A 13,420-nucleotide genomic window follows, 5' to 3' on the forward strand; every position below is an offset into this window, starting at 1 on the left:
TTCAAACGCTTTTGTTAGACTGCACAACTGCTGCTAATTGTCGCCATTATTTATCTTTTTTCAACTCAGCATCACATGTTTTTGATCCAGAAGCCCCAATTGACGACAATCATTGGCCTCAAGACATCTAATCACAACATATAGCTGAGGTTTGGCAAGCTAACTGTATTTTTGTGATGATATCAGAGTGCTATCATCGCCTGTATCAACTTGTTTTTTTTGTTTGTGGTCCTTAACGGTATTTCGTCCCCATGTGGGAGACATGTTTAACACTTTTTCTCACGTGTAGTTCTTTCCCATATCCGTTAACCTATCACCGACAATTTAATTTGTTCCTCTCAGAATATTTATGGTTGGTCAAATTTATCTTACTTAAACTTTTTTACAATTTTTTAAGGCGACCCATCTTTGTCTTGCTGCTGTTTTGCTAATCTCCAAATCATCTGTTAATCAGGAGACCTTTTCCTTTATTATCAGTTAACATTTCATTTGGTTTTCTAAACGCCTTTTAGAATTTGTATGCATCTTCGTCTCTTATTACATCCAATGGGTAACCTTTTGAAGAACCGGCAAACACCATTGCTTGACTATTGAGTTTCAGGTAATTCATTTCGGCTTCAACGTCTCTCAAACATAAAATTCATTTTCATGTCACCTCCTACTTGATCTTGTTGGCTGTTTTGGACCTTTTTTGAAGTCACAGAAGTGTGCTTTTTTGCCGAGGCGCGCCATACAATCTTTATCAGACTCTCCTAAACCTTGGAAAATGGAAAGATTTCGAACAACTTCTGATGTTGTTTATCTCTTTCTCTCTCTCTCTCTCTCTCTCTCTCTCTCTCTTTTGATTTTTGATTTTTTTATAATCTCTAACAAAATAGTTTATAAAATTTTAGTAGGGCTCAAAAATGATCAGAAGTGAGTTTGGCCGGCCATGACAAAAAATAAATTCAAAATCTTTAAGCTCAATATGGCAATGGTTTTGTTGATTTGTTTTCTCTGTTGTCTGCGCTGTCTTTTGCCACAAATGACACCAATGTGGTAGTCTCCAGTGCAAATTAAAAGCATATTGTTCCTCAAATTGCTGAAGGTAAAATGGTCGAAAAAAGCAAAAGTTAACAGGTATCTGTTTCAGTATCATTCCATAATTTTCTTATCCCTCTAGACATAAGATGACATGTACTAAATTTTACATTGAAATTGATTAATGATTCCTCCATTGCCTGGTATAGCCAATTGTTAAAAGGATTATTGCACGTAGTGACATTGATCTGGCAGCTGTATGAAAAGCTTGAAGCAAAGATTCAATCAAAATTGACACATTTTTTAATTTCGACTTCATCAATATCATGTAAAAGTTTGCCTAAATAAAAGTTCTATCTACGAGAAAGTCGTAACCTCTCAAAGCCCAATTTTTATTGCGTCAGTTACATCAACTGTTACAGTTTTGACGTTCACTATTTAGGGCTACTCTTTTGTAAAACCGTTAATTTATTGCACTCGTTCTTGCCAAAATCAAAGTTTTGTGATTTGTGTATTTAGACGTTTTTTTCTCTTTTCGTTTGTGTCAATTCAAATTTTGAAGTTGGTTAAAAATTTCTTCAGAACATTAGGAATATTGCTATGTTGTTCATGTGAATTTAGGTGCGCAAATGGCCTTTGTGTCCGTTTTATTCCGCTCATGGCGTTGTTTCAGTGACCAACACGGCTCTTCACTGTCTCCTGGATGCCTTGTTGTACCAATAACTAGAGTTTTTTGTGGAGCCTGTTTTCCCGAGGTGGGGTATAGTTCTGATCTTGCCTATCACTGTTTTTGATCCCGTATGAGTTTTATTTGCGCCTTGTATCTTTTGATTGAAAGTAGTTTTTCATTGCACACTTCATTGCCATCCTCATGCTGTGATATATCTTGTGTATATAGCCCCAATTTTTTTATTGGACTTCACAACTGCTCGTAATTGTCGCCTTTACTTACCTTTGTTCAACTCAACATCACAAGGTTGTGATCCAGAAGCCCCAGTTGATGACTATCATAGGCCTCAAGACGTCTAATTTTAACATATAACTGAGGTTTGCCAAGCTAATATCAAATTTACGATAAAATCAGAATGCTATCATCGCCAGTATCACCTTGTATGTTTAATTTGTGGTCCTTAACGGTTTTACGTCCCCATGCCGGAGACATGTTTAACACGTTTTATCACGTGTACTTCTTTCCCATCTCCGTCAACATACAACCGGAAATTTAATTTTTTCATCTCAAAAAATTTATAGTTGTTCAAATTCACCTGATTTAAATTTCTGAACAATTTACCTAAGGGCCCCATCTTCGCCTCGCTAATGTTTTGCTTGCCTTCACATCATCTGTAACACATGTCACCTTTGCTTTTAATATCAGTAAAAAAATTTTTCGGCTTTCTAAACCTGTTTTGGAATTTGTAAAGAACTTCGTCTTTTCTTTTCATGTGTTGTAATATTTTGAAGAACCAGCAATTAAATTGATTGATTTCTGAGTTCTAGTGTTTAGGTTCGGCTTTGGGGTCTCTCGAACTTGAAATTCGTTTTTTTCTCACCTTCTACTTGACTTTGTTGCTGTTTGGAACATTTTGAAGTCACAGAAGTGTGCTTTTTTGCCGAGGCGCGCCATACAATCTTTATCAGACTCTCCTAAACCTTGGAAAATGGAAAGATTTCGAACAACTTCTGATGTTGTTTATCTCTTTCTCTCTCTCTCTCTCTCTTTTGATTTTTGATTTTTTTATAATCTCTAACAAAATAGTTTATAAAATTTTCGTAGGGCTCAAAAATGATCAGAAGTGCGTTTGGCCGGCCATGACAAAAAATAAATTCAAAATCTTTAAGCTCAATATGGCAATGGTTTTGTTGATTTGTTTTCTCTGTTGTCTGCGCTGTCTTTTGCCACAAATGACACCAATGTGGTAGTCTCCAGTGCAAATTAAAAGCATATTGTTCCTCAAATTGCTGAAGGTAAAATGGTCGAAAAAAGCAAAAGTTAACAGGTATCTGTTTCAGTATCATTCCATAATTTTCTTATCCCTCTAGACATAAGATGACATGTACTAAATTTTACATTGAAATTGATTAATGATTCCTCCATTGCCTGGTATAGCCAATTGTTAAAAGGATTATTGCACGTAGTGACATTGATCTGGCAGCTGTATGAACAGCTTGAAGCAAAGATTCAATCAAAATTGACACATTTTTTAATTTCGACTTCATCAACATCATGTAAAAGTTTGCCTAAATAAAAGTTCTATCTACGAGAAAGTCGTAACCTCTCAAAGCCCAATTTTTATTGCGTCCGTTACATCAACTGTTACAGTTTTGACGTTCACCATTTAGGGCTACTCTTTTGTAAAACCGTTAATTTATTGCACTCGTTCTTGCCAAAATCAAAGTTTTGTGATTTGTGTATTTAGACGTTTTTTTCTCTTTTCGTTTGTGTCAATTCAAATTTTGAAGTTGGTTAAAAATTTCTTCAGAACATTAGGAATATTGCTATGTTGTTCATGTGAATTTAGGTGCGCAAATGGCCTTTGTGTCCGTTTTATTCCGCTCATGGCGTTGTTTCAGTGACCAACACGGCTCTTCACTGTCTCCTGGATGCCTTGTTGTACCAATAACTAGAGTTTTTTGTGGAGCCTGTTTTCCCGAGGTGGGGTATAGTTCTGATCTTGCCTATCACTGTTTTTGATCCCGTATGAGTTTTATTTGCGCCTTGTATCTTTTGATTGAAAGTAGTTTTTCATTGCACACTTCATTGCCATCCTCATGCTGTGATATATCTTGTGTATATAGCCCCAATTTTTTTATTGGACTTCACAACTGCTCGTAATTGTCGCCTTTACTTACCTTTGTTCAACTCAACATCACAAGGTTGTGATCCAGAAGCCCCAGTTGATGACTATCATAGGCCTCAAGACGTCTAATTTTAACATATAACTGAGGTTTGCCAAGCTAATATCAAATTTACGATAAAATCAGAATGCTATCATCGCCAGTATCACCTTGTATGTTTAATTTGTGGTCCTTAACGGTTTTACGTCCCCATGCCGGAGACATGTTTAACACGTTTTATCACGTGTACTTCTTTCCCATCTCCGTCAACATACAACCGGAAATTTAATTTTTTCATCTCAAAAAATTTATAGTTGTTAAAATTCACCTGATTTAAATTTCTGAACAATTTACCTAAGGGCCCCATCTTCGCCTCGCTAATGTTTTGCTTGCCTTCACATCATCTGTAACACATGTCACCTTTGCTTTTAATATCAGTAAAAAAATTTTTCGGCTTTCTAAACCTGTTTTGGAATTTGTATAGAACTTCGTCTTTTCTTTTCATGTGTTGTAATATTTTGAAGAACCAGCAATTAAATTGATTGATTTCTGAGTTCTAGGGTTTAGGTTCGGCTTTGGGGTCTCTCGAACTTGAAATTCGTTTTTTTCTCACCTTCTACTTGACTTTGTTGCTGTTTGGAACCTTTTGAAGTCACAGAAGTGTCCTTTTTCTGCCGAGGAGCGCCAGACAATCGTTATCAGACTCTCCTAAACCTTGGAAAACGGAAAAAAAATGCAACATTTTTGCTGTTATTCATCTCTCTCACTCTTGAAGCAGTTTAATTTTCAAAAAAAATAATCATAGAGTTTTCTTATGGCTCACAAAAATTCAGAACTGAGTTTTTGGCGGGTCATGATAAGAATGAAACTCAAAACATATAGATTCAAAATGGCACCGTTTTTCTTGATTTCGGTTCTTTGTTGTCTGCGCAACGTTTTGCCACAACTGATTTGGTCCACGCATTACAATTCTCAGCTTTCTGGAGATCCAAACGTTTTTTTGTCGGTTGGTGATTTGGACGCCATTGTCATGGTGTTCAACTCAAATAAAAGGACTTTTGCTCCTCAAATTGTTGAACTTAAATTGGCCAAAAAATGCAAACGTTAACAGGTTTTTATTTCAGTATCACTTAGAAATTTGTCTTTTCCGTCTAGTTATAAGCTAACATGTACTTAATTATACCTTGAGTTTTATTAAGGTTTCATCCCTTGCCTGTAATGGCCTATGCAGTAACCAGTTTATTGCATGTAAACACATTATTATCTCTCTCTCTCTCTCCCTTTCTCTCTTGTTTATTTGAAGTTATTGAAGTTTAATTTTGAATTTCTATGAAAGAATTCATAAAAGTTTCTTAGGGCTCACAAAAATTTAGTGGCGAGTTTCTGGCCGGTCATGATATGAAAGAAATTCAAAAGATATAGGCTCAAGATGGCATCGTTTTTGTTGATTTGTCCTCTCTGTTGTCTGCGCAACCTTTTGCTACAAATAATTTGATCCACCCATTACAACCTTCAGCATTCCAAACTTTTTTTGTTAGTCGAGTGGCGTTTTGGCACCAATGACGTGCTGTCCAGCGCAAATAAAACGATTTTTGTTCCTCAAATTGTTGAACTTAAATTGGTCTAAAAATGCAAAAGATAACAGGTTTTTATTTCAGTATCACTTAGAAACTTGTCTTTTCCGTCTAGATGTAAGCTGAAGTGGATTTAATTATACCTTGAGTTTGATTAAGGTTTCCTCCCTTGCCTGATATGACCAATACACTAACCAGTTTATTGCATGTAAACACATTGTTCTCGCAGCTGTATGAACAGCTTTGAAGCAATGATTCACTTCAAAATGGACGCCTTTATTCATTTTGACTTCATCAGCATCATGTAAAAAGTTGGCATTATGGAGAAGTTCTAATTTCGAGCAAGTCTTTACTTAGCAGAATTGTATTGTCAGCTCAACTTTTCTCACTCTAATTCTCTGCGACTCAATTTTCACTCGAACCAAACTTTTGTCGCTGGATTTTAGCGGGTCCCAATTTAATGCTCGACTATAACCCGACCGAAGTTTGATGCTCGACTTTAATTTGACCCGAATCATGAGTCGGAGAAAAGTCTTTTCTGAAAAGGTTTTTGAGTCTTTTCATAATTCAAGGTTTTAACTAAAAATGGGTTAAATTGAGACTGCATTGAAGATCCTCGGGCAATCGGTTTTTAGTCCATTGATGTCAAACTACTCATAGATTTTGGTTTAATTTTTTTTCCAAAGCTCTACAAAAGACTCCCACGGAGCACCGGTTAGAAATGTGACTCCCCTTCAAGTTTTTGGACTTCAGACAACCCTTCAGAAGAACAGATAAATTGAAAGCTATAACAGACTAATCTCTCAAAATTTGACATTGAACAGTCACAATTTTGAGGGTTAAGACCCGACCACAGCCTTCATAATTCCTTCATTAATTTTGTTAATCTGACATAATCGTTCCTCCTTATTGTGACTCTGTGGAAATTGTTACTTCATTTTTAGCGTCAAGAAAAAAAAGCGTCAAGAAAATCACCAGTGTTACATTTTTATAGGTGAAAAATTATTTGCAACATTTGGTTGACTCGCGGAAGGAATTTTTGAGATTATTTAACGAATTAGGAATTAAATTCAAAGTGCTGGCTAATGATTTGCGCCAGTTTTTTGATATCCGCTTTTTTTCTGGCACAGTCAAAAAGTGATTCAAGGAAACCTTTTATGGCATAAATGTAAATGTAAGTAAGTTTTTTTATAGCCGAATTTATATCTTTCTGGACTATTTTCCTATTACTGCCCTTTTTAAGCAAACGTGACTATCAAACAAGAAGCATCCATCAACTTTATACACTCGAAGAATGGTGATGGACGACCGCGCTTTCGATTTTAACAATGACGCTCAATTAAATTATTTTTTATTACAGGGAAAAATTGTTGTCCAAGTTGAGGTCCAGACGAAATCAAGTATGCCCAGACCGAGGGTGATAGCATGAAGGGGCATCGTGCATCTAAAATTACTTAGTATGGAAACATCAAAAACCGTACAGAATTCTGAATGAAACACAAAAAGCTGAGTAATTGGTCATTGTCGGGACATGAACACAAAAAGCCTGGTGAGAGCACGAAGTCTTGCGAACGCACAAACTTTTAGAAATTTACTCACGAAAGTGTGGACATCAATGCATGAAAGTTGTGACATCAATGCTCAAAAAATTGCAAGTCAATGCACAAAAGTCTGTACACCAATGCAAATTTTAGAATATTAGTGCTCAGAATTCTGATGAACGCCAGAAAGTCCGGACAACGCTCTAGATTCGGGACATATGCTCATTCCATTTGGGATGGCCGGGACATTCTGGTTTTTGTCTATAGCACCTCACCCTGGGTTGTCACTTTTTAAGTTTAGAATTAGGAATTAAACTTAAAGTGATGGCAAATGATTTGTGCAAGTTTTTTTGATATCCGCTTTTTTTCTGACAATTGATTGTCAGTCACCTAAATTTTTGTTTTCTTCAAAATCAAATGTCAAGTTTTTTAGTTCTTCCAATGTTCTTTTTCATTGTCTTTTCAAGTAGTGATGCCTAGGAAAAAGAATGATTTCCCAAAAAGTTAATCCTAATTGCACTTGTAAATTTAATTTGAGTTTTTTCATGATGTTTGGATTGATAATTTGAGGTTTGAGCACTAATTGTGACCTTTTTAAGACGGTATAGTCAAATAGCATAGAAACAGAGAAAATTAACTGCTGGTTTTTAAAGATAAAACCGGAAAAATCAATCCAATCGGCGTGTCAAAATACGTGTCTTATTCTCATTTTTATATTGTATGAGCTGACTAAAAGAACTATATTGACTTTGCTGACAACCTTTCGCCTTCAAAAATTTTTGTATTTAAAAATTGTACAAACCCTAATTTTTAACTTACTCTATCAGATGCTTTTTTGCAGAAAGAAGAAACTAAGATAATGTGCTTCAGGTTACCTTCACTGAATACAATTCTGAGGAAAATTTACTGCATCGTCTAGCGGATTTTAGGTCCTGGTTCTCGAAAATTATTTAGAAAACTTAATAGTTTGAAGCTCTCTCATTTAGATTTTGAATCAACAACGTTTTTGCTGTAACTCTTTTGTTTGCAAGAAGCCATTTTTATGGATGCTGTCTGATTTTCAGTTTTGAATTTTTAAGCTCATGGTTCAAATGTGGGATAACATCATTAATATCACAGAAAGTTTTGGTCAATTTGTTTTAAATAATGGAAAATTTGAACTGGCACTGGTGTAGACGGCAACTTTAGAGTTGGAACCCGGACCCTGATGTCATAGTCAATTGTACTGGTTCATGATGTATCAGCAGTAAAAAGATAGATCAGTACTGTTTCAAAGTATTCTAAGGGTTCTTTGCCGAAGACTTCGCAGAAAATTTTTTTAATGAATTTGTGATGCACACTCAGTTTTTATTCTTTTCTCTGCTCATACAAATATCATAATACATTTTCAAATTTTCGAATTAAAAACTAATTTTTTATATGCATATTGGTTTCAATAATCAATCAAAATTTAACTATTATGCAGTTGGTTTCCTTCTTCAAGTAGAGTTTAATGGAACTCTTTTTTGTCGGTATCGGTTTATAATACTATATGAGTTCTGATTAGCGAAAAACGGCTGAAAGACAACTCTGAAGAGTTTAAGCTAAGTTTAAAAATTTAATGCTTTTTTTACGCTTAACAGACTTTGTTGTTTTTGTCTGAATAAATAAAACTTGGTATGAACAGAGTATAGTCAGAGTAAAATACAGATTTCGACATTCTATGATTCAGCGCCGATTTACTATGCTACTATGATCCAGGAAGTCATGGATGCTGAAATGGTGTTCTTTGTTTATATTTTGTTGGCATATATCAGTTATAGCATTTTTTAGGTTCTTTCAATAACCGAAATTCAACTGTTGTTTGACAAAAATTATGGTAGACAAACACGTTGTCAACAAAATTTTCATGAACTGCCTATGATGCCTTGTTTTTTCGACTTAGCCTGAGTAGCAAAATTTTTCATTTAAAACACGAAACAAGGAAAGAAGAATTTTTTGTTGAATTTTATTGAATTTAAAGTTTTGTGGTGTCACGTACAAAAATTGTCCTCTTACTTACCGGTTTCTGAAAATCAATTTCAGTGTGTGCAATGCGTGCACGTTGACTCTAGTCAGGTGTGAATAGGAAATTTATGGGCTACATCTAACTAAAACTATTAAACATTTAGTTATTAGCTTTTTTAGACCTGTTTCGAACTTCAATATCTCAAAAAATTTCTAGAGTAATTCTCAATAATTTCAGCAAAAAACATTGCGTCCAATTTGCATTTATAATTGTAGTTTACAGTAACCGTTCAAGATATCTTGATTACGTCTTCCCGGCTTCACTTAAAAAATCTGCGGCACCTCAGTCCGGTTTCGCTCGCATTCTTGTCCAAACCATCACTTAATAATTTATTTTGTAAATTATTATATTCGTTTAACAAATTCTGAATTTGTTATTTCACCGTCGTTATCTCATTATTTATTAATTTCACTATAATTTTGGTAGCCGCCTAGTATTTCCACATTCTTTGATATCTATTTTATTTGAGTCCCGCAACTAGTTCAAAAACAAATAGAAAATAATTTGTGTAAACTGTTGGATTAAATTTAGTTCTTCTGGATATCTTTTAATGTCTCGATCTTATTACGGCTTTTCGAAAAATTTGTTAATAACTGTTTTCTGTTTTTTTTTCGCTGACTGAATTTCCGTGTCGTATTTTCTGCGGTAAAAATTCTTTTATCTCGCGTCTTTATGTTAAGCTCTAATGAACTGAATCCTGTCTTAGAGCAACCATTGAAGTTACCATTAAAATGTTTAACTTGGGAACTTGAATTTTTTTATAGATTGAAAGAACCAACTCTTAAAAATTTATCTCAGTTTCTATTCATACTTTTCCTATTTAGACGTTTTCCTGATGAATTATTCATCGTTTCAAGTCTGACTTCGACGCAACGCTGCTTGGTACCGAGCGCATTTATTGACCCTTTGTTTTCTTGATATTTGAGTTAAATACTGTTCCTGGAAAAGCAGCTGATAGAATTTGACTTGACGACAATCTAAAGAATTTATTTTATAATCCTTTTTATGAAAATTTAAGGAGTCTTAGAATCAGCCATGTAGTAAAGCATCTTGAACGGATTTTTGATTTTGCTTAAAAACTAATATTTTTATGGACTACTTTTTTCTATTTTGTTAGTTCTGTTGATATCTGTAATTATAGCTACCCAAAGAAGAACTACATAACGGGTTCATAGTGAGTTGACCGTAACTTAAAACCGACAATTTCTTGAGCTTATGAAGGGCACAACTCAAAAAAAAAATAACAACTGAATACTCAGAACAATTGATTTCTATATAAAAGAATCCAACTCAGCTGTTTGCCAGCGTTTAGTCGGTAACAATTTCAGATATGTGTCATCCGTTAGCTCAATCAGTTCTCTGATAAAGTTATGGCTCAGTTAAGAATGAAACGTTTCCGCTAGCTCCAAATGTACACAAAACACTGGACCGAGTAACTACCAATTTTCGTTGTCCAAAACTTCCGACAAATTTACTGTTTTTTGAACCTTCAGTGTTTTTTTCCCTTCTCAACAGTGTACCTTTGTGGTGATTATATCAAACAGTCTGAAAACCAATTGATCTCAGGAACTGTTCAAACCAATTCGGGTGAGAATTTGCCTCAACGATATCGGTAAAAGAGTCAGCAGTCAATTCGGGTGTTAATTTTTTCAAAAGTAGGGCCGTTATTTCATGTTTTTTTGCCTAAGTACTCTCAGATTGTCGTTCACTTTTAAATTAACTTCATCTGTTATTTGCTTTTACAGAAGTTGCAGAGGTATTGATGTTAAAAACAGTCTGAATATTTGCGACTGGAAGCTAAAAGTAAAAGTTTTTTTGCAAAAAAGTTTTGAATTCAACTTAGAGTTGTCCTAATTTTTGGTTGGTTTCTGGTCATAGTTAAAATTGACCAAATTTGGTCATAACGATCAGACTTCCAGTGTAAATTTTAAAATTTTACCCTCACTTTAATATTAAACATGAAGTTGCTCCCCACTTATTGGTTGCGATCAATTTGTCAAAATGAATTCTCACCCTCTTTGGAAAAAAGAATTTGCTTCTAACTTAAAGAGCGAGATCATCTTGTAATAGTAATTTTCACCTCTCAATGGGTGATATTCAAGGAGAGACTACTTTATGATTAGGCAAGTGAAAACTTTGCTCCAACTACGCATCAGTTGCCTGCGACTATAACACCAAACCAAACCAATTTTTACCTGCATATTTTACTAAATTTATCGTTTCGCATTCCGAAGATTTACTGTTTTTGAACGACAATTAAGAAGTTCAATTGGTCTTCCTGGGGTTTCAAATGGCCAGCGACACCTTCTCTGCACCTCAGATTACATGAGGGAGCGCTACAATTGAACGAACAGCAGCTAAATGCAGAAGAAAGTGATTTTTTAGAATTTTTGAGACACTTAAGAAAACGCTATATGAACCCATACCAAGCAACAATACTTCTTGTGAGCTTTCCAGAAAACAAACCAGCACTCCACAAGTCTCCCCAGCAAACCGCTTAAATCTGTTATTTTAAATTTTCTGTTTGATTTGTTATTGGTTGGTATATTAAAAAAACAGAACAAACACAAAAATAACCTTGAGATCTTATTCTACACTGAAATTGTGAAAATTCTTATTTATTACTAATTAGTTTGTTCTACTTTCATACTATTTTTTCCAGTAAAATAGAACGAAAAAAATATTTTCCGAAACAACGGAATTTGTAATAGTAGAGAAAAGATAACTTTTGTGTTTGTGGTAACATATTGATCCGCAATTATTCAAACTGAAACGACACAAAATGACAAAAATTAAAATTCAGTAAAATTTTCTTCTTAGTTGTCCTTTTTTTCTTTTTGCTCCCTTTTCTTTTTTCCGCCCCTTTAATACTACTAAAATCAACGTCCATTTATATCAGTGTCCTCATGTTTCCGTGTTTTCATTTTCCCTGTAACTCATTGCTGGCTGTGGGCTCTTATCAGACTTTCATCTTCCTTCTGCATTTGCTTCAGGCAATGATTTGGATTCAGCTGACCAAGTTTTTAGTTTCCAGCCATTTCTAATTTTTTCTTAAAAAACATTAAATAAAGTTGATATATGTGTATTAGTGCGCTTTGTGCCCTTCCTGCTTCCCATAACAGTTTTGACGACTTCAGAGAACTAATTACAATAAATTTTCTGATTGTTAACTTCAATGGAACACGACAATGTTTTTTTCACTAAAAATAGGCTCCGCTTCTCCTGTATTGAATGTCAGAACTGTGCACACTGCTAGTTCTTGGTCTAATATTGTGTTCCCAGCTTAAACATAGTGGCAATTCCCGACATCACAGACTCCTGAGCAGTGATTTTTCAAATAGTATTTTAGGTCCTTTATATTTATCAAGGCCGTCATCTCATTTTAGTTTTTGCAGTTAACAGAAACTTTTTCCATTGAATGAATACGCAAATGAAAAAACTAACCCAATTTTTACGTGCGGCAATGTAAGCCGTGCTTTATTGGTAATTACATTTTTTTGCGAATTGTGTTTTGCCCTTGCAATACTTATCACCTAAACGAAAACTTTATTTTTATGGCCTTAATGATTTCTCCCCAAGACCATACGCAAATTTAATCTAATTCTAATTCAGTTGAATTCGAACATTATTCAGAGATTTTTCAATCAATGCAATCTCGTCGAAATTTTGTAAAAATTCGAGCTTGGGGACAAAGTGTTCAAATTGAAAGTCAAACAGGACTGAGAATGAGACCATTTTTGAGATGCTCATTCCCACATTTTGAGATGCCCCACCTAATTTTTTTCTTTCTATGGCGCATGAAAACGAAAGTTGCCCGTTTTGATAAAATTCCTGCATTTTTTCCCAGTCACTTGTTTGCAAAGTTATTTCGTTCAATCCTTAAAGAATAAATGTTAAAAATTCGTTTGGTGATCATGTTTTTCGTTATTTTTGAAATAGTTACCTTCTGAAAAATTGTATATAAGGTTAACCATCCTTCACTTTACTTCATTTCTTTCCTACAAGGCAGTTTACCAACGTCACAAAGGTTTTCTCATGGCGCTTTTTGCCAACGTCGAACAACATTTTCTATGATGCAGTTTTTTAGCGTCACAAAAATGCTCTTTTCTGAATCACAAAATTGGATTATTTTTACGGAGGCAGTTATTGTTAATTTTTCTCTGACAACTGAGCCCATTGATTGCAACCATTAAATCCAATTTGATTAGACCTCTCGGGGCAACCTGAGACCCAGGTTTCCCGTAAATTATGTACGGAATAGCATCTGAGATTGTTTAAGTGCAAGTAAAACATCAGCTGAGACCTGCCCGAAATATGGGACTTGTTAATTAGAGGAATTTGATTTTGCACTCCATTATCAGTTAAAGCAATTCGAATGGGAGACCCAGCATATTTAGGACGCA

Source organism: Convolutriloba macropyga, chromosome 15 (genome assembly GCF_964194025.1).
Source record: "Convolutriloba macropyga chromosome 15, txConMacr16.3, whole genome shotgun sequence".
Lineage (NCBI taxonomy): Eukaryota > Metazoa > Xenacoelomorpha > Acoela > Convolutidae > Convolutriloba > Convolutriloba macropyga.